The sequence below is a fragment of the Gorilla gorilla genome, chromosome 5 (assembly GCF_029281585.2).
Source record: "Gorilla gorilla gorilla isolate KB3781 chromosome 5, NHGRI_mGorGor1-v2.1_pri, whole genome shotgun sequence".
NCBI lineage: Eukaryota > Metazoa > Chordata > Mammalia > Primates > Hominidae > Gorilla > Gorilla gorilla.
Genome location: NC_073229.2, coordinates 60,574,881 through 60,600,781, shown reverse-complemented (window position 1 = coordinate 60,600,781; position 25,901 = coordinate 60,574,881). Strand labels below are relative to the sequence as shown.

The 25,901-nt window shown below is 43.6% G+C and overlaps 1 protein-coding gene across 6 annotated transcripts in view; it reads right to left on the bottom strand.

The window, feature by feature from the left end:
- Window positions 1-25,901, bottom strand: part of BICRAL (BICRA like chromatin remodeling complex associated protein) — a 118,261-nt gene that overhangs the window by 60,779 nt on the left and 31,581 nt on the right. For 5 of the 6 annotated variants that reach the window (XM_055389664.2, XM_063707610.1, XM_055389658.2 and 2 more), the window contains exon 2: window positions 21,915-22,179. The gene's annotated coding sequence lies outside the window, so the exon portion shown is untranslated. Of the gene's footprint in view, window positions 1-21,914; window positions 22,397-25,901 lie in introns of those variants that run through there. The other variant, XM_055389662.2, reaches the window with a different exon arrangement.

Below are 25,901 nucleotides of genomic sequence, written 5' to 3'. Positions count from 1 at the left end.
AAACAAACAAACAAACAAACAAACACAACAACAACAACAAAAAACTATATTGTTAGTGTTTCTTTTCTGTGTTTGAATAGGTTTAGACACACAAATGCTTACCATTGTGTTATGGTTGCCTACAGTATTCAGTATAGTAACATGCTGCACAGCCTTGTGCCTGGGAACAATAGGCTATACCATATAGCTTGGGTCTGCAGTAGGCTAGATCATCTAGGTTTGTGTAAGTGTACTCTGATATTCGCAAGATAATGAAATTGTCTAGCGACGCATTTCTCAGAACGTATTCTCCTTCTTAAGCAACACGTGAGTATACTTGGTTTTTCTGACTTCCCCATTGGCTTACAAGTTCCATGAAAACTGGATGAGTTTCCTTTCATTTCTGTGTTAGCAGAGTTTAGTGCAATGCCTGATACATACATGCCTAATAACTGTTTACCCAATGCAATTACTTTCCTAAGATTCCGGTTTCCAAAGGACATTTTTAGGGTTAATGTCAGTTACTAATTTACTTTCCAAGAATATGCACCGAGGCTACATGTGAGCACTTTTTGACGATGGTACAGCACAGGATTTGGGATGCAGGCCTGGTCCTCCATGGTCCAGGATCCACTGACTAATGCTGGACCCTTATTATCCAGCCAGGCATCTATCAAGCCAGTGTAAAAAAAGTGAGGAATCAACTGATTCCCCACATCTGCTCCAAATCAGACAATTCACTTCTCTCAGGCGTAAGGAAATACAAGTTTTAAAGATCCACAGAATAAAAGATTGTGTGTCCTTCCAAGATAATCCACTTAATATTTAACAAACCTCCTTATAAAGGGATTTATGTGCTGAACATAAATATAAAATAATTAGTTGAAGTCTCCAAACATTTAGCACAGTAATTTATTATATTAATAATAGTTGTGGTTCATTAAAAGACTCGGAAGTAAATGTCTAAGTTGAAGAATTTCTGGCACAGCCAGGTATGGGTTTAAGGTCTAGTGAGTATACCAACACTAGGCCTTAAAGAAAAGACAACTCTACAATATATTAAAAACCAGATGCCCTGACAAAAATGTTTTTATACTTCTTTACTGTGTTTTCTAAGAGAGTGTGAGGGCATTTTGATAACTATGGAAAACCATACACAGGAAATGATTGAGAAATGAGGAGCTGGGCGTGGTGGCTCACACCTGTAATCTCAGCACTTTGGGAGGCTGAGGAGGGAGGACTGTTTATGTGCATGAGTTCAAGACCAGTCTGGGCAACATAGTGAGACCTCATCTCTATTAAAAACAAAAAAAAGGCCAGGCGCGGTGGCTCATGCCTGTAATCCCAGCACTCTGGAAGGCTGAGGTGGGCAGATCATCTGAGGTCAGAAGTTCAAGACCAGCCTGGCCATGGTGAAACCCCGTCTCTACTAAAAATACAAAAAATTAGCTGGGCATGCTGGTGTGCGCCTGTAATCCCAGCTACTCAGGAGGCTGAGGCAGGAGAATCGCTTGAACCCATGAGGCGGAGGTTGCAGTGAGCCGAGATCGTGCCACTGCACTCCAGCCTGGGCAACAAGGGCGAAACTCCATCTCAAAACAACAACAGCAACAACAACAACAACAACAAAAAAACGAACAGCTGAAAGAGCCAAAAGTAAGTCTTATTTATATATTCTTAATAAAGACAAACTATCTGAATATTAAATAGAAACTGCTCTGATACTTATCTGATTTCTAGTTTTATTCAGGAAAATATTTACGCATATGCATGTATTTTTTTTCTTTTTCTTTCTTTTTTTTTTTTTTTCCTGAGATAAGGTCTTGCTCTGTTGCCCAGGCTGGATTGGAGTACGATGGCATGAACATGGCTCAAAGTGATTCTCCTACCTCAGCCTCCCAAGTAGCTGAAAACAAAGGTGCATGCCACTGTACTAATTTTTAAAAAATTCATACAGAAGGGATTGCTCACCATGTTGCCCAGGCTGGTCTCAAACTCCTGGCCTCAAGGAATCCTCCTGCCTTGGCCTCCCAAAGTGCTGAGATTATAGGTATGAGTCACCATGCCCAGCATTATGATATATTTTATTAAACAAAATGGAGATTTATCTAAGTCATTTATGTTTTTCCTAATGCAAAGAGAATTTATTTTAGGGAACATTTTATTTATTTTTTTTGAGACGGAGTCTCACTCTGTCACCCAGGCTGGAGTACAGTGGCGTGATCTCAGCTCACTGCAATCTTGGCCTCCTGGGTTCAAGCAGATTCTCCTGCCTCAGCCTCCTGAGTAGCTGGGATTATAGGTGTGCACCACCACATCTGGATAATTTTTGTATGTTTAGTAGAGACAGGGTTTTACCATGTTGGCCAGGCTGGTATCGAACTCCTGACCTCAAGTAATCCGCCTGCGTCTGCTTCCCAAAGTGCTGGGATTAAGGTATGAGCCACCACATCTGACCTATTTTAGAGAACATTTTAAATGAAATAAAAGCAATACTACTACCAATATGATTTTTTCCACTTTTACAGACTATGGACATTTTTGTACAATGTCAGTCATAAATAGTAAAAAAGACGAGACACTGCCGTTTGCATTCCTAGCCCACAGTCAAAACATTCACTAAAATACAGTATGGTAAAAATTGAGCTATTAAAGTCAAAACTGCTTAATAGTAGGACACCATTTCTTAGTGTCGTTTAAATATATTCTGGTCCCTATGTATGTAACTGCTTTAAAAAATTCAAAATGTCAGTAATTATAAACAAAATGTAGATTTCTCTTTCTCTCTGTTTTTTTTGTTTTTTTTTTTTTTTAAACAGAGTCTCGCTCTGCCAGCCAGGCTGGAGTGCAGTGGCTTGATCTCGGCTCACCACAGACTCTGCCTCCAGGTTCTAGCAATTCCCCTGTTTTAGCCTCCTGAGTAGCTGGGATTACAGGCACCCGCCACAATGCCTGGCTAATTTTGTATTTTTAGTAGAGACAGGGTTTCACCATGTTGGCCAGGCTGGTCTCAAACTCCTGACCTCAGGTGATCTGCCCACCTGGGCCTCCCAAAGTGCTGGGATTACAGGCATGAGTCACTGTGCCTGGCTGTATATTTCTTTTATTAAGCATCAGTATTAGCAATCTGATTAAAGTTATTATGAAAACTCTTGACTCTCTTTGCTCTCTGTCAATGAGTAACATTCAAAATATTTTGGTTTTATAGCATGTTCCAAGAAAAATAAACCCTATGAAAATAACAATGTTAACAAACAAAATTCCATTTTACAAAGTCAATGTTACCAAGGAAGATACACTGAGGATTCCCTTTTATAAAGATAGACTCAAATAGAAAATGTGTGGACATAGCCGGATGTGCTGGTGGGTGCCTGTAGTCCCAGCTACTCAGGAGGCTGAGGCACAAGAATCTCTTGAACCCAGGAGGCGGAGGTTGCAGTGAGCTGAGATCACACCACTGCACTCTAGCCTGGGCGATGAAGCGGGACCCTGTCTCAAAAAAAAAAAAAAAAAAAAGAAAAAAGAAAAAAATGTGTGGACAAAATCAGTTTCTTAGCAAGGAGAAAACAAGAGTGCTTTTGTTTAAGCTTAAAAATGATTTAAGGCCGGGCGTGGTGGCTGAGCCCTGTAATCCCAGCACTTTGGGGGGACGAAGTGGACGGATCACTTGAGGTCAGGAGTTGGAGACCAGCCTGGCCAACATGGCAAAACCCCATCTCTACTAAAAATAAAAAAAATCACTTTGGGAGGCCGAGGCAGATGGATCACAAGGTAAGGAGTTGGAGACCAGCCTGGCCAACATAGTGAAACCCTATCTCTACTAAAAATACAAAAATTAGCTGGGCATGGTGGCAGGCACCGGTAATCCCAGCTACTTGGAAGGATGAGGCAGGAGAATCACTTGAAGCTGGAAGACAGAGGTTGCAGTCAGCCGAGATTGTGCCATTGCATTCCAGCCTGGGTGACAGAGTGAGACTGCATCTTAACAAAACAAAACAAAACAAAACAAAAACCCAAAAATTACCCGAATGTGGTAGTGCATGCCTGTAATTCCAGCTACTCGGGAAGCTGAGGCAGGAGAATTGCTTGAACCCGGGGGTGGAGGTTGCAGTCGGCCAAGATTGGGCCACTGCACTCCAGCTCGGGAGACAGAGCAAGATTCTGTCTCAAATAAATAAATAAATATTTAAGAAAGAATATGGACAAATATATTTGTAGCATATTACTCCAAGCAAGGTTTCACAATGAGTTTCTACAAAGAGTTTAAAGATATTGATTTAATGTCATCTTTCTAAACTCTCTTCAAGAGACATAAACTTCTATCTACTGAAATCTTTAATAAATCCTAAGAAATGCCATGTGAACTGGAATTTGTATTGTAATTATTTGTATCAAGAGACCATGAGATACATAGTTTCAGTTGGAGAAGATGAACACTTCTGGAAAAGAATGGTGGTGATGGGCTGGGTGCAGTGGCTCACGCCTGTAATCCCAGCACTTTGGGAGACTGAGGCTCACGGATCACAAACAAGGTCAAGACATCGAGACCATCCTGGCTAACACGGTGAAACCCCGTCTCTACTAAAAATACAAAAAACTAGCCGGGCGTGGTGTCACGTGCCTGTAGTCCCAGCCAGGAGACTGAGGCAGGAGACTCCCTTGAACCCAGGAGGCGGAGGCTGCAGTGAGCTGAGATCGCGCCACTGCACTCCAACCTGGGTGACAGAGCAAGACTCCATCTCAGAAAAAAAAAAAAAAAAAAAAAAGATTTAGTGGTGAATCTAATAACTACCCTCATTTGGAAGACAGTAATATTTCAAGATAGCTGCTAATATAATGTGATATAAAAATATTTCAGCCAGGTATGGTGGCTCCTGCCTGTAATCCCAGCACTTTGAGAGGCCAAGGCAGGAGGTTCATTTGAGCTCAGGAGTTCAAGTCCAGCCTGGGCAATATAGTGAGACCTTGTCTCTAATACATATTTCTACTGGGTAAAAAATTTCCAGGCACTGTTAATATAGTCAGCCCTCCATATTCATGGGTTCTGCACCCCCAGATTTAAATGACCACAGATTGAAAATATTTAGGAAAAATAAAAAAAAATGACAATATAACAATAAAAAATAATACAAATTTTAAAACAATATAGTCTAACAACTATTACATAGCATTTACATTGTATTAGATATTGTAAATATTCTAGAAATGACTGGCTACTCTGGGCATGCTGCCTATGGGGTAGCCACGCTCCGCAAGGAGCAGTAATAAAAAATAAAAATTAAAACAAATCTAGAGATGATTTAAAGTATATGGGAGGATTTGTGTAGGTTATATGCAAACACTACACAATTTTTTTTCTGATTTTATTTATTTATTTAGAGACAGTGCCCAGGCTGGAATGTAGTGACTTGATCTCAACTCACTACAACCTCCCCCTCCTGGGTTTAAGCGATTCTCCTATCTCAGCCTCCCGAGTAGCTGGGACTACTGGTGCCTGCCACCACACCTGGCTAATTTTGTACTTTTAGTAGAGACGGGGTTTCACCACGTTGGCCAGGCTGGTCTCGAACTCCTTGCCTCAAGTGATCTGCCTGCCTTGGGCTACCAAAGTACTGGGATTACAGGTGTGAGCCACCATGCCTGGCCCACCTTTTTTTTCTAATTAAAAAAAATTTTTTTTCTTTTTCTGGTTTATGTGACTCTTTTTTAGATTTATTTTAATTTTAGATTCAGAGAGTACATGTGCATATTTGTTACATGGGTATATTGTATACTGGTGGGGATTGGGCTTTCAGTGTACCCATTACCCAAATAGTGAACACTGTACCCAATAGGTAATTTTCAACCCTCACTTCCCTCCCTCCCTACCCCTTTTGAAGTCTCTAGTGTCTATTATTTCCATCTTTATGTCCATGCGTACCATTGTTTAGCTCCTACTTATAAGTGAGAACATGTGGTATTTGATTTTCTGTTTCTGAGTTAGTTCACTTAGGATAATGACCTCTGCCTCCATCCATGTTTCTGCGAAGGGCATGATATCATTCTTTTCCATATCTGGGTCCACCATTTTATTTATTTATTTTTGAGACATTGTCTCACTTTGTCACCAAGGCTGGAGTGCAGTGATGCAATAGTGGCTCACTGAAACCTCTGCCTCTCAGGCTCAAGTGATTCTCCTGCCTCAGCCTCTGGAGCAGCTGGGATTACAGGCACGTGCCACCATGCCCGGCTAATTTTTGCAATTTTTGTAGAGATGGGGTTTCACCATGTTGGCCAGGCTGGTCTCTCAAACACCTGACCTCAGGTGATCCACCTGCTTTGGCGTCCCAAAGTGCTGGGATTACAGGTATGAGTCACTGCACCAGGCCTATAACAATTTAATAATTAAAAAAAACAGTGATAGCTGAGACCCAAATGGGTTGGCATTATGTTAATGCTTTATATGCATGATCTCACTTAATCCTTTCAAACTCCCTCTGAAAGGTAAGTCCTCTATCCAGAGGAAGAAACTGAGGCACACTCCCTCAGGGAAGTTACTCACTCAAGGCATTACCTACAGCAAGATGCTAGAACTCAGATAGGTCTGATTCCAAAGCTGTTACTGACTATAATTTTTTTTTTTTCCTTTTTAAGTCAAATCACTCCTTGCTTGAAAACCTTTAGGATTTTAACATATAAAAGAAAATTCAAATACTTTGGTCTTACATTTACTGCATTTCACAAACTGATTGCAAGGTCCCTTCCCAGCCTTCCACTTCTCACTTCATACAAAGAAGTCTCCTTACTGTCTGCCTCTCTAATAAAATCCCAACCTAAATTGGTTCTTTTCCACCTAAGTTCCTCTTATAAGTTATACATAAGTTCTGCTTATGTATCTTTTCCTTATGTATCTTATACATAAGTTCTGCTTATGTATCTTTTCCTGGTCAACAAAATCTTCCTTTTCCTTTAGGCTCCAGTTCAAATTCCATTTCCTACATGTAACCCTTAACAGCTCTTTTTTTTTTTTTTTTTGAGACAGAGTTTCGCTCTTGTTGCCCAGGCTGGAGTGCAATGGCACGATTTCAGCTCACTGCAACCTCTGCCTCCCGGGTTCAAGTGATTCTCCTGCCTCAGTCTTCCAAGTAGCTGGGATTACAGGCATGCGCCACCATACCTGGCTAATTTTGTGCTTTTATTAGGGATGAGGTTCTCCATGTTGGTCAGGCTGGTCTCGAACTCCTGACCTCAGGTGATCCACCCGCCTTGGCCTCCCAAAGTGCTGGGATTACAGGTGTGAGTACCGCACCCGGCCGACAGCTCATTATCCTATACCCACATCGCATGTGTCAGGAAATCCCACTGGCTTTACCTTCAAAAAAAAATCCAGAATCCAACATGTACCACCTCCACTACCATCTCTCTGGTCCAAGCCATCATCATCTCCCACTGGCTGTCTCCGCTTTTGCTCTTTTATAGTCTAGAATCTATTCTCAACCCAAATTCCAGAAGTGACCCTTTTAAAACAGAAATCAAAACTCTCCAATGAACCTTCATTTCCTCCCATGTAAAAACCAAAATTCTTTTATGTGCTCGACTGTGAACACCCGTAATGTTCTACACAACTGCTCTGCTCCCCAGCCTCTCTGATCCCTTTTGATTCTAGCCCTTGCTACCTTGCCACGCCCAGAACTCAAAATGCATGCTCATATCTTAGACCCTTTGCACTGGCTGCTGTCTGCCTGGAATGCCCTTCCTCCAGATATCCTCAGGCTTAAGGCTTATTCAAGACTCTGCTCAAAGACAATCATGACCTACCAGACAATCTTCTCACACCCCAGCACTCCCCGTCTTCCTATCTTTCTATATGTTTACCCCATAACATACTACAAAGTCTACTTAGGTTTATTGTCTGTCTTTCCCAAGAGAACAGGGCTTTGGTCTTTTGCTCACTGCAGCATCCTGGGAGCCTAGAATGGCACCTGGCACACATTATGTGCTCAATAATATTTCCTGAATGGATAAATGAAGAGATGCTCTCACACCACCTCAGTCAAAGGTTCTCTCTCCTTTGCTCTTGCTTGTACTAATCATTTGGCACTTACCATACACTGTTGTGTAGTTTTCTGTGTGTACATATGATCCAACTGCCTAGATTATGTGTTCCTGTGCCCTCCAAATGCTTTACACCAATTTAGCATTTAATAAATATTTGATGATGAAATATCACTGCAGTGCCTTTTTATTTCAGAGTAGATAGTTATGGTAAGAATTTTCAAAACAAGACATTCCGCTTAGAAAAGAAACCTTCTAGAAAGCAATATGATGTAAGAAAAATATTAGAACATTTAATTTTAAAAGTTAATCTTAAAAGAATGGAACATATTTTAAAGGTGCATATACATTATACAAAATCCACATCATGCTCTGAAAATATTTATTCTGTGACTTTCACAGCCTCTTATGTCCTAAAGATATGCTTGAGAGTCAAGCTCAAGGTAATTTTTGATAGTAAGGTAATTTGAAACATAGAACATCTATTAAATAATAATTATATCTTGGGAATTTAGGTAATATATGACAGAAATAAAACAATGTGAAATAGGTTTTATGTCACATTTTATTTATAGATATTTATTTATTTATTTATTTGAGACAGAGTCTTGCTCTCTGTTGCCCAGGCTGGAGTGCAGTGGCACGATCTCGGCACACTGCAACCTCCACCTCCCAGGTTCAAGCAATTCTTGTGCCTCAGCCTCCTGAGTAGCTGGGATTGCAGGCGTGCACCATCATGCCCGGCTAATTTTTATATTTTTAGTAGAGACGGGGTCTCACCATGTTGGCCAGGCTGGTCTTGAACTCCTGACCCAGGTGATCCACCAGTCTCGGCCTCCCAAAGTGCTGGGATTACAGGTGTGAGCCACCGCACCTGGCCTTTTGTCACGTTTTTAAATCTAATAGCAGAAAGTTTTGGAAAACAAGTTAGACAACTTTCTAACAATAGATGTAGATCTTTTCAGTTACCTTGACTGTCGTTCATGCGTAATTCTCTTTGTGAGTATTGGTGGGGAGATCAGTAAATAGACTCTTGCATGACTTATGGTAAATTTCTTTTTTTTTTTTTGAGATGGAGTTTTGCTCTTGTTGCCCAGGCTGGATTGCAATGGCGTGATCTTGGCTCACTGCAACCTCCGCCTCCCGGGTTCAAGCAATCCTCCTGCCTCAGCCTCCTGAATAGCTGCGATTACAGGTACCCGCCACCACGCCCGGCTATTTTTTTTTTTTTTTTTTGTATTTTTAGTAGAGAGGGGGTTTCACCATGTTGGCCAGGCTGGTCTCGAACTCCTGGCCTCAAGTGATCCACCCACCTCGGCCTCGCAAACTGCTAGGAGTACAAGCGTGAGCCACTGTGCCCGGCCACTTACAGTAAGTTCTTAATTGATATGTCTAGCTTAACCTTAAAACTTGACAATTCAAATGAAAAAAGAACAGAGAATAATATGTTAGTACTCATAAAATATATAAAATAGAGCCAGGCATGGTGGAGTACACCTGTAGTCTCAACTACTTGGCAGGGGAAGCAGGAGGATTACTTGACTCCAGGAGTTCAAGGTCATGGGTACACAGCCAAACACACACACACACACACACACACACAAGAGTAAGTGAATTTTGTCCGGCATTAAGTATTTTATGTAACAGAATATGTTCTGCATTTCTAAGTTAAAGCACTTGAGCCTTTTTTTTAAACAACATGGTTACCCAAATGTCATTTTTCTTTGTATTATTCTCTTTTGAAATTAACTGTCAGATTGCTTTATCTCTATCACATGCTGTAAAAAAATAAATTCTAGGTACATCATGTGACATATAAAGTCAGATTTATAGTAGCTAGGAGCGGTGGCTCATGCCTGTAATCCGTGCTATCTGGGAGGCTGAGGCAGGAAGATCACTGTAGCTCAGGAGTTCAAGACCAGCTTGGGCAACACAGCGAGCCCCTGTCTCAAATTTTTTCTTTTAATCTGATTTATAAAGATAAACAAGTAACATAGTTTTACATTTTAAAAATAAAAATAAAAATAAAAATGTCATCTTGTCCAGGAGTTCGAGACAAGCCTGGACAACATGGGGAAACCCTGTCTCTACAAAAATACAAAAATTATCCAGGCATGATGGTGTGCACCTGTAGTCCCAGCTACTAGTGAAGCTTCAGTGAGCTGAGATGGGGCCACTGTACTCCAGCCCGGGCAACAGAGCAAGACCCTGTCTCAAAAAAAAAAAAAAAAAAAAAAAAAAAAAAGGTCATCTTGAGGTCTATGCATAGAAGTAGCTCCAAAACCATCCCAGTTGTAAACCTTCATGTTGTGTGATTACACCTAGAGAAAAGGGGTTGACTTTCACAGATTTCTCCATCCTAAAACTCTCACAGATTTGGAGAATCACAATACAAATGGAAAATAAGAATAAACCAACCTGGTCAGGCGCGGTGGCTCACGCCTGTAATCCCAGCACTTTGGGAGGCCAAGGCTGGTGGATCACTTGAGGTTAGGAGTTGGAGACCAGACTAGCCAACTGGTGAAACCCCATCTCTACTAAAAATACAAAAATTAGCAGCCAGGCATGATGGCTCACACCTGTAATCCCAGCACTTTGGGAGGCCGAGGCGGGTGGATCATGAGGTCAGGAGATTGAGACCATCCTGGCTAACACAGTGAAACCCCGTCTCTACTAAAAAAAAAAAAAAAAAAAAAAAAATTAGCTGGGCCTGTAATCCCAGCTACGCGGGAGGCTGAGGCAGGAGAATGGCATGAACCTGGGAGGCGGAGCTTGCAGTGAGCTGAGATCACGCCATTGCACTCCAGTCTGGGTAACAGAGCGAGACTCTGTCTCAAAAAAAAAAAAAATTAGCTGGGCATGGTGGCATGCGCTTGTAAATCCTAGCTACTTGGGAGGCTGAGGCATAAGAATCACTTAAACCCGGGAGGTGGAGTTTGCAGTGAGCTGAGATTGTGCCACTGCACTCCAGCCTGGGCAACAGAGTGAGATTCCATCTCAAAAAATAAATAAAATAAACGAGCCAGCCAATTTCTTTCTCTTTTTTTTCTTTTTCTTTTTTTTTGTGAGAGTTTCGCTCTCGTCGCCCAGTCTGGAGTGCAGTGGCACGATTTTGGCTCACTGCAACCTCCGCCTCCCAGATTCAAACAATTCTTGTGCCTCAGCCGCCAGAATAGCTGGGATTACAGGTACCTGCCACCACACCTGGCTAATTTTTGTATTTTTAGTAGAGATGGGGTTTCTTCATGTTGGCCAGGCTGGTCTCAAATTCCTGACCTCAAGTGATTCACCTACTTCGGCCTCCCAAAGTGCCGGGATTACAAGCATAAGCCACCACACTCAGCATCAATTTCTAAATATACTTATTTGCACTTCTAAAAAGTCTCAGGGTTAAATGAAATCTAGGCCAAGCGGAGTGGCTTACACCTGTAATCCCAACACTGTGGGAGGCTGAGGCAGGAGGACTGCTTGAGGCCAGGAGTTTGAGACCAGCTTGGGCAACATAGCGAGAACTCATCTCTACATTAAAAAAAAAAAAAAATTAGCTGGGCATGGTGGTACATGCATGTAATCCCAGCTACTCAACAGAGGCTGAGGTGAGAGGGCTGCTTGAATCCACGAGATGGAGGCTGCAGCTATGATCACGCCACTGGACTTCAACCCTGGGTGACCAAGATACTGTCTCAGAAAAAAACCAAAAATGTTCATAAGAAAAAAAGTTACAGTAAGCTAAGCTTATTATTGAGAAAGGAAAAATATTTTATAAGCTTAATGTAGCCTAAGTGTATGGTGTTTATTAAGTTCACAGTAGTGCACAGTAATGTCCTAGGCCTTCACATTCTTTCACCACTCACTGACTCACCCAGACCAACTTCCAGTCCTCCAAGCTTCATTCATGGTAACTGCCCTATATAGGTGCACCATTTTTTTCTTTTGTATCATATTTTTACTGTACCATGTTTAGATATGTTGAGATACACAAATACAGTTACAGTTACCTACAGTATCCAGGTACAGTAACATGCTGTACAGGTTTACAATACAGGAGGAATACGCTATATCATATAGCCTAGGTGTGTGGTAGGTTATACCATACTGGTTTGCGTAAGAGCACTCTATGGTGTTTGTTGTACACGATGAAATCACCTAACGATGCATTCATCAGAACCTATCCCTGTCATTAAATGACACATGACTGTATTTACTAAAAACCCATCAGAGGCCAGGTGCAGTGGCTCACACCTATAGTCCTAGCACTTTGGGAGGCCGAGGTGAGAAGACCGCTTGAGCCCAGGAGTTTGAGACAAACCTGTGCAACATAGTGAGTTCTCATCTCAAAAAACAAAAACAAAAACCAAACCCATTAGAACCCATCAGGGTCTCAAACAAGGTGAAGGTTTAACAAATATTATTTCTTTTCCCCCTCATCTTCTTCCTTGTGAAAATGTTTCCATTTCAGGCCAGGACACAAAGTTCAACTCCTAATGAAAAAAAGTGTCCTGGATTTGGGTTCAACTGAAATAAACCATTTCTAGAAAGGCAATCTCTTTCATATCTTATTCTCTCACATTCTCAGACTCAGGGCTTTAATTTTAAGTAATGTTAAAGTGTTTAATGTGTTTGCAAGATAGAGAGCCAAATAACCCACAAAAACAGAACATGTTCGGTTTCACAACTTTATTAAAAATAAATTTATAAGTAAACAAATCGTAACTTTATAGATTAAAGTTGATTGGGATTAAGGAGAACCTGGGTATAAGAAGATCTGGTACAGAGAGGTCTCAGGATCTTTTGCTGAGTGGGAGTACATACGAGGTAGGGAAGAGAAAACAACAACAAACCAGAACAAAGCTGCTGCTCCCAGGTCCTCTTTCTTCCTCCACCTTCCCACACAGCATTCTGACAGCCCCTGAGCTCTCCTCAACTGCACTACAAAAGGGCAGGCCACCCCCAGCACAGTCAAGTCCTGAGCTCCCTCTGCTTGTAGCCAGGCACCATGCTAGTGATTTCCACCTCAGGGCTTTCCTTTTAAAGTCCACACCCCACATGCCTTTGCAGTCAGCTCTCTCACCTCTCCATACTCATTTCACTCTTCCCCAACTCCCCCAGCCCACCTTCTGCCAGCTCCTTCACTCACTGTATTTTCCTCTTCTACTATACAGAACATTATTCATCAAGCAAGAGCCATGCCATGCAGAAACGCATCTGGTATGCTACTTAAATCATGCTGTTCCACCCGTTTTTCCCCAGATTTGCTCCTCTCACCTTTAACTCAAAGCTATCTTTCTCAATGAAGAATGTAGACAGCTATTTTGAATTCCATCATCTACTCCATTCTTATTTTCTCTAATCTCACTTTACAGTTATTGTTTAGCCTATTTGGGGAGCAAAGAAAACTCATGAAAAAGGGAATGACAGCAGATTCAAAGACGAAAGAAAGGGGAAAAGAAGGTGGGGGGTACTACATACTTCCATTTGACATTGTTTAAATAAAAAATGATTTTCTCGGCAGGATGCAGTGGCTCACGCCTGTAATCCCAGCACTTTGGGAGGGCAAGGTGGGAAGACTGCTTGAGCCCAGGAGTTTGAGGCCACCCTGGGTGACAAAGAGAAACCCCTGTCTCTACAAAAAAAAAAAAAATTAAATTATCTGGGCATGGTGTTGCATTCCTATAGTCCCAGCTACTTGGGAGGCTGAGGTTGGGGGAATCCCTCGATCCCAGGAGGTCCAGGCTGCAGTGAGCTACAATTGTACCACTGCACTCCAGGCTGGGTAACAGTGAGACCCTGTCTCAAAAACAAACAAAAAACGAAACTCAATGCTTATTTCTCTCCTTCCCTGTTCTGTAATCAGACTTTTTTTCTCATCACTTGCACAGATCAGAATGTCAAATGCTATAAGCTGCCACACATTCAATGGTCTTGATTCTTTTTCTCACAGATCCCTCTACTAGTGTAAGGTATTGCTGATCTCTAACAGAATACTGTTTTCCTTTTGATTCCCATCATTCTACTCTACCTAGGTTCTCCAAGTACTGAGTCAGCAAATGTTTACTGAGTGCTCAACTTGTTTTGAATGCTGTGCTAAAGGCTTAGAACATGGGAGCAAATAATGTAATATTCCCAGGTCCTATACTAGAATCTCTACATCTATAGGTGACTTATGCACCCTCAAGTTTGGTACCATGATAAGAAGAGATACTTTCTCCTTAGTTTCAGTAATCTGAAATTTCACTTCTAAAGCAATTTTCTTCCATATGCAAATAACACCTCTATCTGCCACAAATATTTAAGTGTTCATTCTTTTTTTTTTTTTTTTTTTTTTTTTTTTTTTTTTTTGAGACAGTCTAGCTCTGTCACCCAGGCTGGAGTGCAGTGGGGAGATCTCAGCTCACTGCAATGTCTGCCTTCCAGGTTCAAGCGATTCTCATGCCTCAGCCTCCTGAGTAGCTGGGATTACAGGTGTGTGCCACCATGCCTGGCTATTTTCTTTGTATTTTTAGTAGAGATGAGTTTTGCCATGTTGGCCAGGCTGGTTTTGAACTCCTGGCCTCAAACGATTTGCCTGCCTCAGCCTCCCAAAGTGCTGGGATTGTAGGTGTGAGCCATGGGCCCAGCCTAATTCATTTTTTTACTATGGTAAAATATATGTAAGATTTACAATTTTAACCATTTTTTTCCAGGACTGGGAAAACCCTTTATTTCTCTATAGAGTTACTGAATTTTAAATATTTAAAAGTGTTCGGTTGAGTGGCATTACATACATTCACATTGCTGTGAAACCAAGAGCCCTATCCAGCTTTAGAAATTTTTCATCTTCCCAAACTGAAACTCTGCGCCCATTAACTCACTTTAAGCCAGTAATGATTTTCATGGCCCCCACTCTGATTCTTCTCTTGCTTTCCTACTCAGCTAACATTTCAAGGTTCACCATGAAAATCACCCCCTTGCAACTACTCTCAAGCCTCTGGCACTGCTTCTCCTCTGTCAAACCTGCAGGGCAAAACACGAATTTTGGGTGAATTGATCACCTGCCTGCTCTTCGCTGCCCTCGTAACAGCTGAATGTTGCTAGGAGAAAAAAAAAAAAATCACACAACTAACTCAGCTGACTGGTTTCACCTTAAATTCATGGCCCCAAGCCATGGCGAGGGATTCAACAATGCCCAGCATTGAAACTACCTTGTTTCCCAGTTACTCAGTTCCTTGTCCTGTTGCTCAAGGTGAAGTGTCCATCTTTCCTGAAATCATCCACTACCCCTTCTTTGTTTAAGTCACTGGCCTTGCCTCAGACTTCACTGAGAAAACAGAAGCCGTCAGAAAGTTAAGTCCTATATTCTACCTCCAATTCACCTTGCACTTGTGCCCCCATTCTTTGTCTTCTGCCACACTGCGTTGTCTTGCTCCCACCAAAGGCAAGCGTTCTTCCTATGTCTTGAATTCCTTAAGAATGCTGCTCCCGGCCAGGCATGGTGGCTCACACCTATAATCCCAACATTTTGGGAGGCCTAGGTGCGTGGATCACCTGAGGTCAGGAGTTCGAGGCCAGCCTGGCTAACATGGTGGACCCGTCTCTACTAAAAATACAAAATTAGCTGGGTGTGGTGGTGCATACCTGTAATTCTAGCTACTTGGGAGGCTGAGGCAGGAGAATTGCTTGAACCCAAGAGGTGGAGGTTGCAGCGAGCTGAGATTGCGCCACTGCACTCCAGCCTGGGCAACAAGAGCAAAACTGTCTCCAAAAAAAAAAAATACTGCTCCCTTGGTAGTCTTGGTCTCTCTTCTGGATTAGTCTCACCTTCTTTATTAAATATTCTCATTAGCCTACCTAGTTCCCATTGTTTAAAAGAAAAGCCTTCTTCTTTACACAGGGAGACCCTGTCTCTATAAAAAAAATTTTTTTTAATTAGTTGGGTTACAGTGGTGCACACCTGTGGTCCCAGCTACTCAGGAGAGGCTGAGGTAGGAGGATCACTTGAGCCCAGTAGGTTGAGGCTGTGGTAAGCCGTAATTTGCACCACTGCACTCCAACCTGGATGACTGAGTGACATCTTGTCTTAAGAAAAATTAAAAAAAAAAAAAAGCCCTCTTCTTTGACCCCATCTCCCTCTGAAGCCACTAAGCTGCTTCTCTCCACTTTACAGCAGCAAAATTTCCCTAACGAGCTGTCGATATTCACCTCACTTCCTATTCTCTCTTCGAAGCATCCCAATGTGGCTTGGACCACTTGTCAAAACAGTCACCATCATGTTGTCAAATCCAAATAGACATTTCTCTATTCTCATTGTGTAACTTCTCAGCAGCATTTGACAGAGGTGACCATTCCCTCTTTCTTGAAAATAATAAAATACTCTCCCACTTTAATAGCTGAACCTTTTCAGTCTCCTTTGCCCAAGCTTTAGCCGTTGTTAGTGTTTTAGGGCTTGTTTTTTTTCCCCACACAGAGCTGGTTGTGTGGGAGACCAGAGTTTTATTACTCAAATCAGTCTCGTAGGGCTTGATCTTAAGGCCACAAACCATCTCAATCAGTTCCATGACATGCCATCTGTATACTAGTGACTCCCAAAATTTATGTCCAGTCTAGATCACTCCCCTCAGCTCAACTTAAATATTCAGTGCCTACTTAACTCTCTGCTTGGATGTCTCCCAAGTATTTACACAGAACTCTTGCTACCCACCCCTCTCCACCTGTTCCTCCTCCAGTCTTCTCCAACCAGCAAATGGTACCATCAGCAGCCAAAGGCTGGAGCCTGCAACCTGAAGGCACCCTTGATTCCTCCCTCTCCCTCCACAGCCAACCCATTAAGCAAATCCTTCTGATTCCATCTCCAAAATACATATGTAAAAGTTGCTGTCTACTCTGCTGTATCTCACTGCCACTTTACTTGCCTGAGATACTATCGATCTTGGGCTGACTACTACAATAGCCTCCTAACTTCCCTGTTTCCTCTCTTCCTCTAAATAGCCAGTTATTTTTAAAAACATTATCACTGCCCAAATTAAAACCCCTCTCATTGCCATTAGAATTAAATCCAAAAATCCCCCTATGGAGTAATACAAGACGACCTATAGGATCTCTCCAACTCCATCTCATTCCTACCCTATTCATAATTTCTCCCCTTGCTCAGAGGAGCCTTCTCTCCAGTCTAACAACCAGCCTTCCAGGTCTTTGAACTTGTTCCCAGGTCTGGAATGTCTCCCCAGCTTTTCACATGGCTAGCACAAGTTCATGTTTCACGTCTCAGCTCAAATATCACCTCTGCGAAAAGACTTTCTTTGACCTTTACTAGCCAAAATGGTCATTCCCAACATACTCTTTTAGATCCACCAGCCACTTAATATTTTTTCTTAATCTGTCATTATCTTGATTTTTTAACTATTTTCTGTCCTTCCCCACTATACCGTAAATTTCATGAGTGCAGAGATCTTGCCGGTCTTAAAATTCCAATAAAGGTTAAATAAGCTACTGTTTCCCTCTAAGCAGGTTTATTTTAGATTTCCCCCTCATTTCAAGCTTTATTGGATTTTAGTCTAGTCAAAGATTATAATTACTTTGGCATTTACCATAAAAAACAAGGGGAGAAAAACCAGAAGTGACTTCCCTTCAAAAACTGGAAGTCACTCCACCCACCTAGTGGTCTAGACTGGACACAGACTGCACAGAGGTATCCAACAGATGCTCCTTACAAAAATTTTCCAATGTGGACATATGCAAAGATGGTATAATTCTGACATCTGCATCAAAAATCTAAGTTTTAAACTACTCTCCCTAGCAGTTACTAAACACAACGATTTGAGAAGAATCAACAAGAGAAAGCACAAAATAAAATACATGATCCTTAATCCAGAGAAATTAATGATTTCATCACTGACTTGGTTCTTTCTCATTTTAGTAAGGTCATCTATTCATCACTTGCTCTAGATGCTTCTTCCTGACCTGTGTTTTTTGTCTCCAGGCTGGAGTGCAGTGGCGCGATCTCAGCTCACTACAACCTCCGTCTCCCAGGTTCAAACCATTCTCCTGTCTCAGCCTCCTGAGTAGCTGAGATTACAGGCATGTGCCCACCAAGCCCGGCTAATTTTTGTATTTTTAGTAGAAACGGGGTTTCACCACGTTGGTCAGGCTGGTCTCGAACTCCTGACCTCGTGATCCGCCCACCTCGGCCTCCCAAAGTGCTGGGATTACAGGTGTGAGCCACTGTGCCTGGCCCTGACCTGTGTTTTTATCCATATTCTGCTATTAGATTCCACATAACTTGACCATCCTGCTTCCCAAAACCCATAAGATATGTCCACAATTCAAAATTCAGGAAACAATCTTTTCTTTTAAGGATTTATCTTCAGGTCTTTGTATCAGGGTCTTTTCTACCCTATTCTCAATTTCTGGATCAATCCTGGATTCAATTCTTTTTTTTTTTTGAGATGGGAGTTTCGTTCTTGTTTCCCGGACTGGAGTGCAATGGCGGGGTCTCGGGCCACTGCAACCTCTGCCTCCCCAGTTCAAGTGATTCTCTTGCCTCAGCCTCCCAAGTAGCTGGGATTACAGGCACCTGCCACCACACTCGGCTAGCTTTTTTGTATTTTTAGTACAGACGGGGTTTCACCACGTTGGACAGGCTGGTCTCTAACTCCTGACTTCAGGTAATCCGCCCGCCTCAGCCTCAAAAGTGCTGGGATTACAGGCATGAGCCACCGTGCCAGGCCTCAAGGCTATGTTTGTTACACAGCTGTCTTGACTAAACTAGATGGCCTGGCTAGACCTAGAAGCCTGTATGTCGTATAACTTCTCGATAGAATGAGACAATATACTTTAAAAAATGTACTGAGATTTTAAAGTCTTAGGATACCTAAACCTTTTTCTCTGAGGAAATAATTTCGATTTGATAAATGGCAGCTAGAAGAGGAAAAATAAAAATGAGACTAATGTGAGCAAAAAACTACTGAAACTCAAAATTACATGGACCTCAATTCTCATGTTCCAATTCAAAAAAGAGCAGAACAGTGCATAGCATAGTACAAGACAGTCCAAACGTGTGTCTGTGTCACTGGAATCACCTGGAGAGCTTTGGAATACTAGATCTTTGGATATAGCGGGTGCAGGGTGGGCCAGAATGTCAATATTGAACATCAAGAAGTTGGAGTGCCTGACACATTATTAAAAGACCCAATTGGCCCTAGCAAATGATGGTGGAAGAGGTGATGTTACAAATCTCTATTTAAAAACATCTCCCAAATTAATTCTGATGCTCACATTTGGAAACCACAGGTGTAGGGGGAAGAACACAGCTTTTGTGATCCAATGGCAACTTTACTACTTAAAACTGCAAGACCTCGAACAATTACTATACTTCTATGAACGTTAGTTCATTCCCCGGTAGACAGATCATAAAATCACTATTTCTGGGCTGATATAATAGAAATTATACAAAGCATCAGGCACAGTTCCTGGCATACAGCAGGTATTCAATATATAATAGGTCTCATTAAATGGTCTAAAACATCCACTATGTATATTTATAAACACAAGGACACACCTACTGGCACCACTGTTATTTTTCTACACTAGAAATTAACTATTTACTTTCCATGTATGTGGACTTCTAGAGAGATCAGAGCTTTATAGACCTTTCCCCTCTTTTCAATAACAATGTAAAAGTTAAACCCCTCCCCCATCTCTAATAGATACTACCAACAGATACTTACATGGATGCTTTTAATAATGCAGTTTTGCTTTTTAGAAGAGTTTCAGACTGTTTTAAAGCTTATTTAACTTTTCAGATTAGAGTTCTAAGAAACTGTTTTAATTCACTGCCATTTGAAGTAATATGAAAGCCAACAAAAAAAGTTTCAAAAAACTGGAACCCATCACCTTCCCGTAATCTGACAACTAGTAAATGTCTCCTCAGGGTTGTTTTAGAGTAAAACTAAGAAACGAAGCGTAGGGTACCCACAGAGAACCATGCTACCGGAAGGCAGACAGACAATGTCCTGGACTCTTTTTTTTTAGTTTTGTAACCTGGTTGGACTCTACTTTCAATAATTGAAGAAGAATTAAGGAAAAGGCTCAATGCCCTGCCCCCACGCCGAGCCAGAGAAGACAAAGGCGTCCACTCTCAGACCGCAGGAGAGAAAATGGCAGGAGCGCCTCACCTCCAATTTCGACTGGGAGGAGTGGGGGTGCGGGGTCAGGGAGGGAACCCATCAGCCGCGAGGCTCGACCCCCAGTCCCCTTCTTCCATCACAAACAAGTGGTTAGGAGGAAGAAGCTGGCCCCAGCCCTTCCCGCTCCGAGCCGGCGGCCTCGTCTTTTGGGTCTGGGGGCGTGGGGAAGGAGAAGGCCGCGCGACCCCGGTCCCATCTCCAGAATTCAGCACCCTGCTCTCGGCTCCCGCTAGCCCCGGGCCTCGCGGCGCCCTGGTCAGCGAGATGTCCTCGGAGGGCGCCGCCCGCGCCGCGAGAAAGATGGCGCCTGCCGAGCAACTGCGCCACCAGCCCTGGCGACAGGCCAGGCCCAGCGCCATCTTAGCGCCTTCCAACCGCACCCCCCCCACCCAATATCCCGCATTTGGGACGACTCGGGGGGCGCGAACAGCATAACGCCCGCGCGCACTCGGCCAAAAATGCGCCGTCCCAGCCGCACATCTCTTCTGGCCGGCGCGGCGAACAGCGCGGGCCTCGCAGGAGACGCCCGGCTGGGCCGCCGGTCCTCCGCGCGGCTGGGGGCTCGGCCGGATGCGGCCGCGGATCCTCGGCGGTGCTTCGAAAAGGCAGCGAGGCGGATGGGAAGGGGCAGTCCCGCGGCAGGTGCGCGCCGCCACCGCGGGCTCGGAGCGGGAGCGGGAACGGGGCCGGGGCGACTCGCCGGCCCCGAGCTCTCCCCGCCGCACCCCCGACCTGCTCTCCTCGCCGCACCCCGGACCTGCTATCCTCGCCGCGGCCGCCCGCAGATGCGGCGGGAATGGGGAAGCCAGGATGAAAAATAAACCCCGTCTCCGCCGCCTCCCTCCCCACCCTCTCCCCTCCCCCTCCCCAGACGCGGGGTCCATTATTGCCGAGAAGAAAGAAAATGTGATTCACACCCTAGAGCTTCCGAGAGAGAAAAGAAACGAGGGGGGGAAAACAGAGGGGAGGAGATTGGAAAAGCTTATTTTTCTTCCTCGCCCGCCGTCACTCCAGGCCCTCCCTGCCCCCTGCTCGCGGCCCCGCCGCGCCGTCTTCCCCTCGCCGAGCCCTGCTCCCTCCTTCCCGGCTCCCGGCGGCTCCGGGGGGCGGAAAACACACTCACACTCGCGCACACAACTAATTTTAAACCGGCTCAATCAATGAGTCATTAAAAGGCTTCCCTCCCCTCCCCTCCCCACCACCAACCGCCACGCCACCCCCTTCCCGGGCTCTCCCTCTCCCCGCTCCAGAAATTTGCATCCGCGGAAAAGAAAAAAAAGGAAAAAGAAAGGCGCCGGGCCCCCACCCCGCCGAGGCGCCCCCGGCCCGGCCTCGCCGCCCCCTGCCCGCCTGCGCCCCCGCCCGAGACACTGAACTTGGTCTTCCCGGGGCCCCGGCAGCACTGGGAAAGGCATAAACACTCGATTCCCCTTTTCTCCGTGTCCATTAAACATCCACCCACCACCACCATCACCCACCCACAAACCCACCCCCCCCCAAAAAAAAAAAACACAGCCTTAGCCAATAGCTCTCTGGGCTGAAACCTAATATCCTGGTTTTGGCAACTCGGTGTTTAATTTGCTCCTCTTTCTTTTCAGTCTGGAGACAGATCTCCAGCCCCCCCTCCCTCGCTTTTCCCCTCCCCGAAGGAAAGAGGCAGAGGAAGGAGGTTGTGTGTTTTTTTTTTTTCTCCTTGAAATTTTTATCACAAAATTATAATACACTCAAAGGGAAACTCACCGTCATGAAAAAGCAGTGCCTTGTCAACGGGGTTTCTGCGCCATCGCAACAGGGGCGGCGGCGGCGGCGGCGGCGGGCGCGGGGCGCGGGGCGCGAGCGCGGGAGCTCCCGGCCGAGCGGCGCCGGCCACACGCGCTCCGCTCTCTCTCTCGCTCACCCCCGCGCCGGGCGGCGGGCGCCCGCTCCCCGCGCCCGCCCGGCCTTCATGCTCTGCGCCCGGGCAAACTGCTCGCCTGCTCGTCTACCTCCAAACTTCGGTTCTCGCCTGGCAAAAAATGTGGAGATTAGGATTTTTTTAATTAAAAAAAAATTTTTTTTTTTTTTTTGGAAAATCAAGCTGCAAGGATGTTCATTCCTGTTTCCTTTGGGATTCTTTTTAACTTCATAAATGTATTGATTTATTCAAGAAACAGTTTTATTTGGCTTTAAAAAAATTAAGATCCACGAGATGCGTGCTAATTCTCTTGCAGGCTCTCTCCACACACACACACACACACACACACACACACCCAGTTTAACTTGACACGGGAAGGGGGGAGATTAAAGACAAAAAAAAAACCCTACAAGATTTGTTTAGAACTCTAATTAGAGCAAGCCTCAGTGAATACGTTTTGCATATGCTTTTTAAAAACCAAAACCACTTTTAACTTAGTTATTAGGCAAATAACTGGTTCATCCTAACTTTCAAATGTACTAAGCTTTCCTTTGCAACACTCTTTGTCCATTCCAAAATTCTTGAAACCTTACCTGTGAAGCCCGTATGTGAACATTAAAAAGGAAAACAAAAAACTTAAGTGACTAAAAGGAAGGTGAGGCAGAGTAAATCACTCTCAAAACATTCATTTTCTACTGCCTTCTCTTTATGTAGATATCTTTTATCTCCATATTTGCGGAATTTTCATTACATAACCCCCTCATTCTTAAAAGAGAGCTAGTCAATCTTTTAACATTCTTTGGTCCAAGTATAACTACCACTCATTTTTAATCTCAAATCTCATTGTTGAAACTTCTCTGTAAACCATCTAGTATCCAAAGTATTTAGATTATGTGGCCCAGGCCGGGCGCGGTGGCTCACGCCTGTAATTCCAACACTTTGGGAGGCCGAGGCGAGTGGATCACCTGAGGTCAGCAGTTCGAGACCAGTCTGGACAACATGGTGAAACCCTGTCTCTACTAAAAATACAAAAATTAGCTGGGCGTGGTGGTGGGCTCCTGTAATCCCAGCTACTCCGGAGGCTGAGGCAGGAGAATCGCTTGAACCCGGGAGACAAAGGTTGCAGTGAGCGGAGATCGCGCATTGCACTCTAGCCTGGGCGACACAGCAAGACTCAAACAAAAACAAAAACAAAACAAAACAACAACAACAACATTACGTGGCCTGGAGTGGGAGCAGGTGCCTTGGTAGTCTAGGTTAACTACAAATGCCCACAAAATATACTAGGGGTTTTGTTGTCTTTTATTTTAAATAAACATCAAGGATAGGTAAAAGGTGAATTGTACAGAATGTAATTCAGGTTTTAAAAAATACATATTAAGCCTAAGAAATGTTATAAATTATTTTAAAATTCATTTGTAATGCATATAGCAATAGGATCCTGCTGATAAACAGAATGCTCAGCTGCTCTGCCTATGGAGTAGCTATTCTCAAATGGCTCAAGCCCATCTCTCCCAGATATTTGGTGAGTTCTCAATAAAACTCTCTCTAGATTAAAATTATTTAAGTGAAATTATTGTATGGCTTCTATATCCCCTTAAGCATTAAAAAAAATGTAATGGTAGTACACCTTTCTTGCATATATAAGGATACTGTAACTGGACTATGTTGCATAAATTAAATCTGTTGGGGCCAGCATACAATGTTGTCATATTCAACACAGAAGATCTTTTTAGTCAGGGTACAGTGGTTCAAGCCTGTAATCCTAGCCCTTTGGGAGGCTGAGGGAGGAGGATCATTTGAGGTTAGAAGTTTGAGACCAGCCTGGGCAACATGGTGCGAGATCCCATCTCTAAAAAAAAAATTAAAAATTAGCCAGGTATGTGTGGCACATGCCTGTAGTTCCAGCTACTGGGGAGGCTGAGGCAGGAGGACTGCTTGAGCCCATAAGTTGGAGGTTGCAGTGAGCTATGGGCAGGCTGACAGAGTGAGACCCTGTCTCTAAAAAATAATAAAAAAGATCTGGCTGGGTGCAGTGGCTCACGCTTGCAATCCCTTTGGGAGGCCAAGATGGGAGGATCGCTTGAGGCCAGGAGTTCAAGAGCAGCTTGGTGAACATGGTGAAACCCCGTCTCTACCAAAAATACAAAAATTAGCCGGGCATGGTGGCATGCGCCTGTAGTCCCAGCTACTACAGAGAGGCTGAGGCACGAGAATCGCTTGAGATTGAGCAACAGAGCAAGACTCTGTCTCAAAAAACAAACAAAGAAAAACACTATATCTTGTTCTGGTACTGCCATTCTATCATTCATAATGTATGCTTTATATTTAAATGTGCCTTAAAAATACATTCAGTGATTTAGTATTACACAGTATCATTGAGGTGTTTTCTCAGATATTTTGCTTCAAATGCAGCCAAGGGCTTCTTGGAACAGTAATCTTTGCATAAATTAGCATATTTTTCTACACTTGATGGTTGGACCAACCAGTTTTCTAATTGGCTTGGAAAATTTTTTAAACATGTTTTAAGTTGCCTTTGGATTGGCTGGGATGTAATTATAATACCCATTTCTAAGAATTACATTTCAAGAGTCCATATATTATGCATTGCAATTAGGACCCACCAAGCAAGTTTTACAGCTGTTGCTCCACAGCTCCAATGATATATGTGTGTGTGTGTGTGTGTGTGTGTTTTTCTTGAGACAGGATCTCCCTCTGTGACTCAGGCTGGAGTGCAGAGGCATGATCATATCTCACTACAGCCTGGAACTCCTGGGCCCCAGGAATCCTCTAGCCTCAGCCTTCCTAGTAGCTGGGAATATAAGTGCACACCAGCACACTCAGCCAATTTTTTTAGTTTTTTAGAGATGGGTCCAGCCTGACCAACATGGCGAAACCCCATCTCTACCAAAAACACAGAAAAAAAAAAAATTAGCCAGGCGTGGTGGCAGGCGCCTGTAATCCCAACTACTCAGGAGGCTGAGGCAGGAGAACTGCTTGAACTCAGGAGGTGGAGGTTGCAGTGAGCCAAGATTGCGCCATTGCACTCCAGCCTGGGCGACAGAGCAAGACTCCGTCCCTCCCCGACCCCGCAAAAAACAAGAGACAGGGTCTTGCTTTGTTGCCCCCTGGGTTTTGAACTCCTGGGATCAAGTGATCCTTCCGCCTCAGCCTCTCAAACTGCTGGCATTACAGGTGTAAGCCACAGTGCTGGGCCCTCCAATAAAATAGTAATGGATTTCGGAAAGCTATCCTCTCAAGTCAGCCAGAATTGCAAGGAAACCGAAATCTGACTTTAAAAAATAACCTAACAAACCTGAATTTATATACTCATAAAGAGCTTAGGGCATTGCAGGCTTTTTTAAGAGAATGTCCAAATACAAGAACATTGACATTTATTGAAGGTCTTCTAAGTGCCACCAGGCACTATGCTAGATACTTATACACATTATCATATGAACTTTCACTCAAACCCGAAGAATAAGGTTTAATTATCTTGATTTTGTAAATGAGGTTCCCAATAGGATAGTTTCAGCAATTTGCCTGGGAACATCAGTCTAATAAGGGCAGACAGGAGAACCAAGTCTGGCTGACCCCAAAACTCACCCTCTGTCAGGCCTGAAAAGGATCTTTGGAACAAGCAGTCTTTGCTGTTTCAATGTTAACATTAGAGTCCAGTGGTGTGGTACAGAGGGGACAACTGTCTAATTAGTAAAGACCTACTTTGAGAATGCCAGTTGTCCAACCTAATTTTAAGTCTGGAGGAGTTTACAAAATACTGGGACACAGTAGGAGAATTTCAGATTCTCCAGGTACAACCAAAATTGTAATTA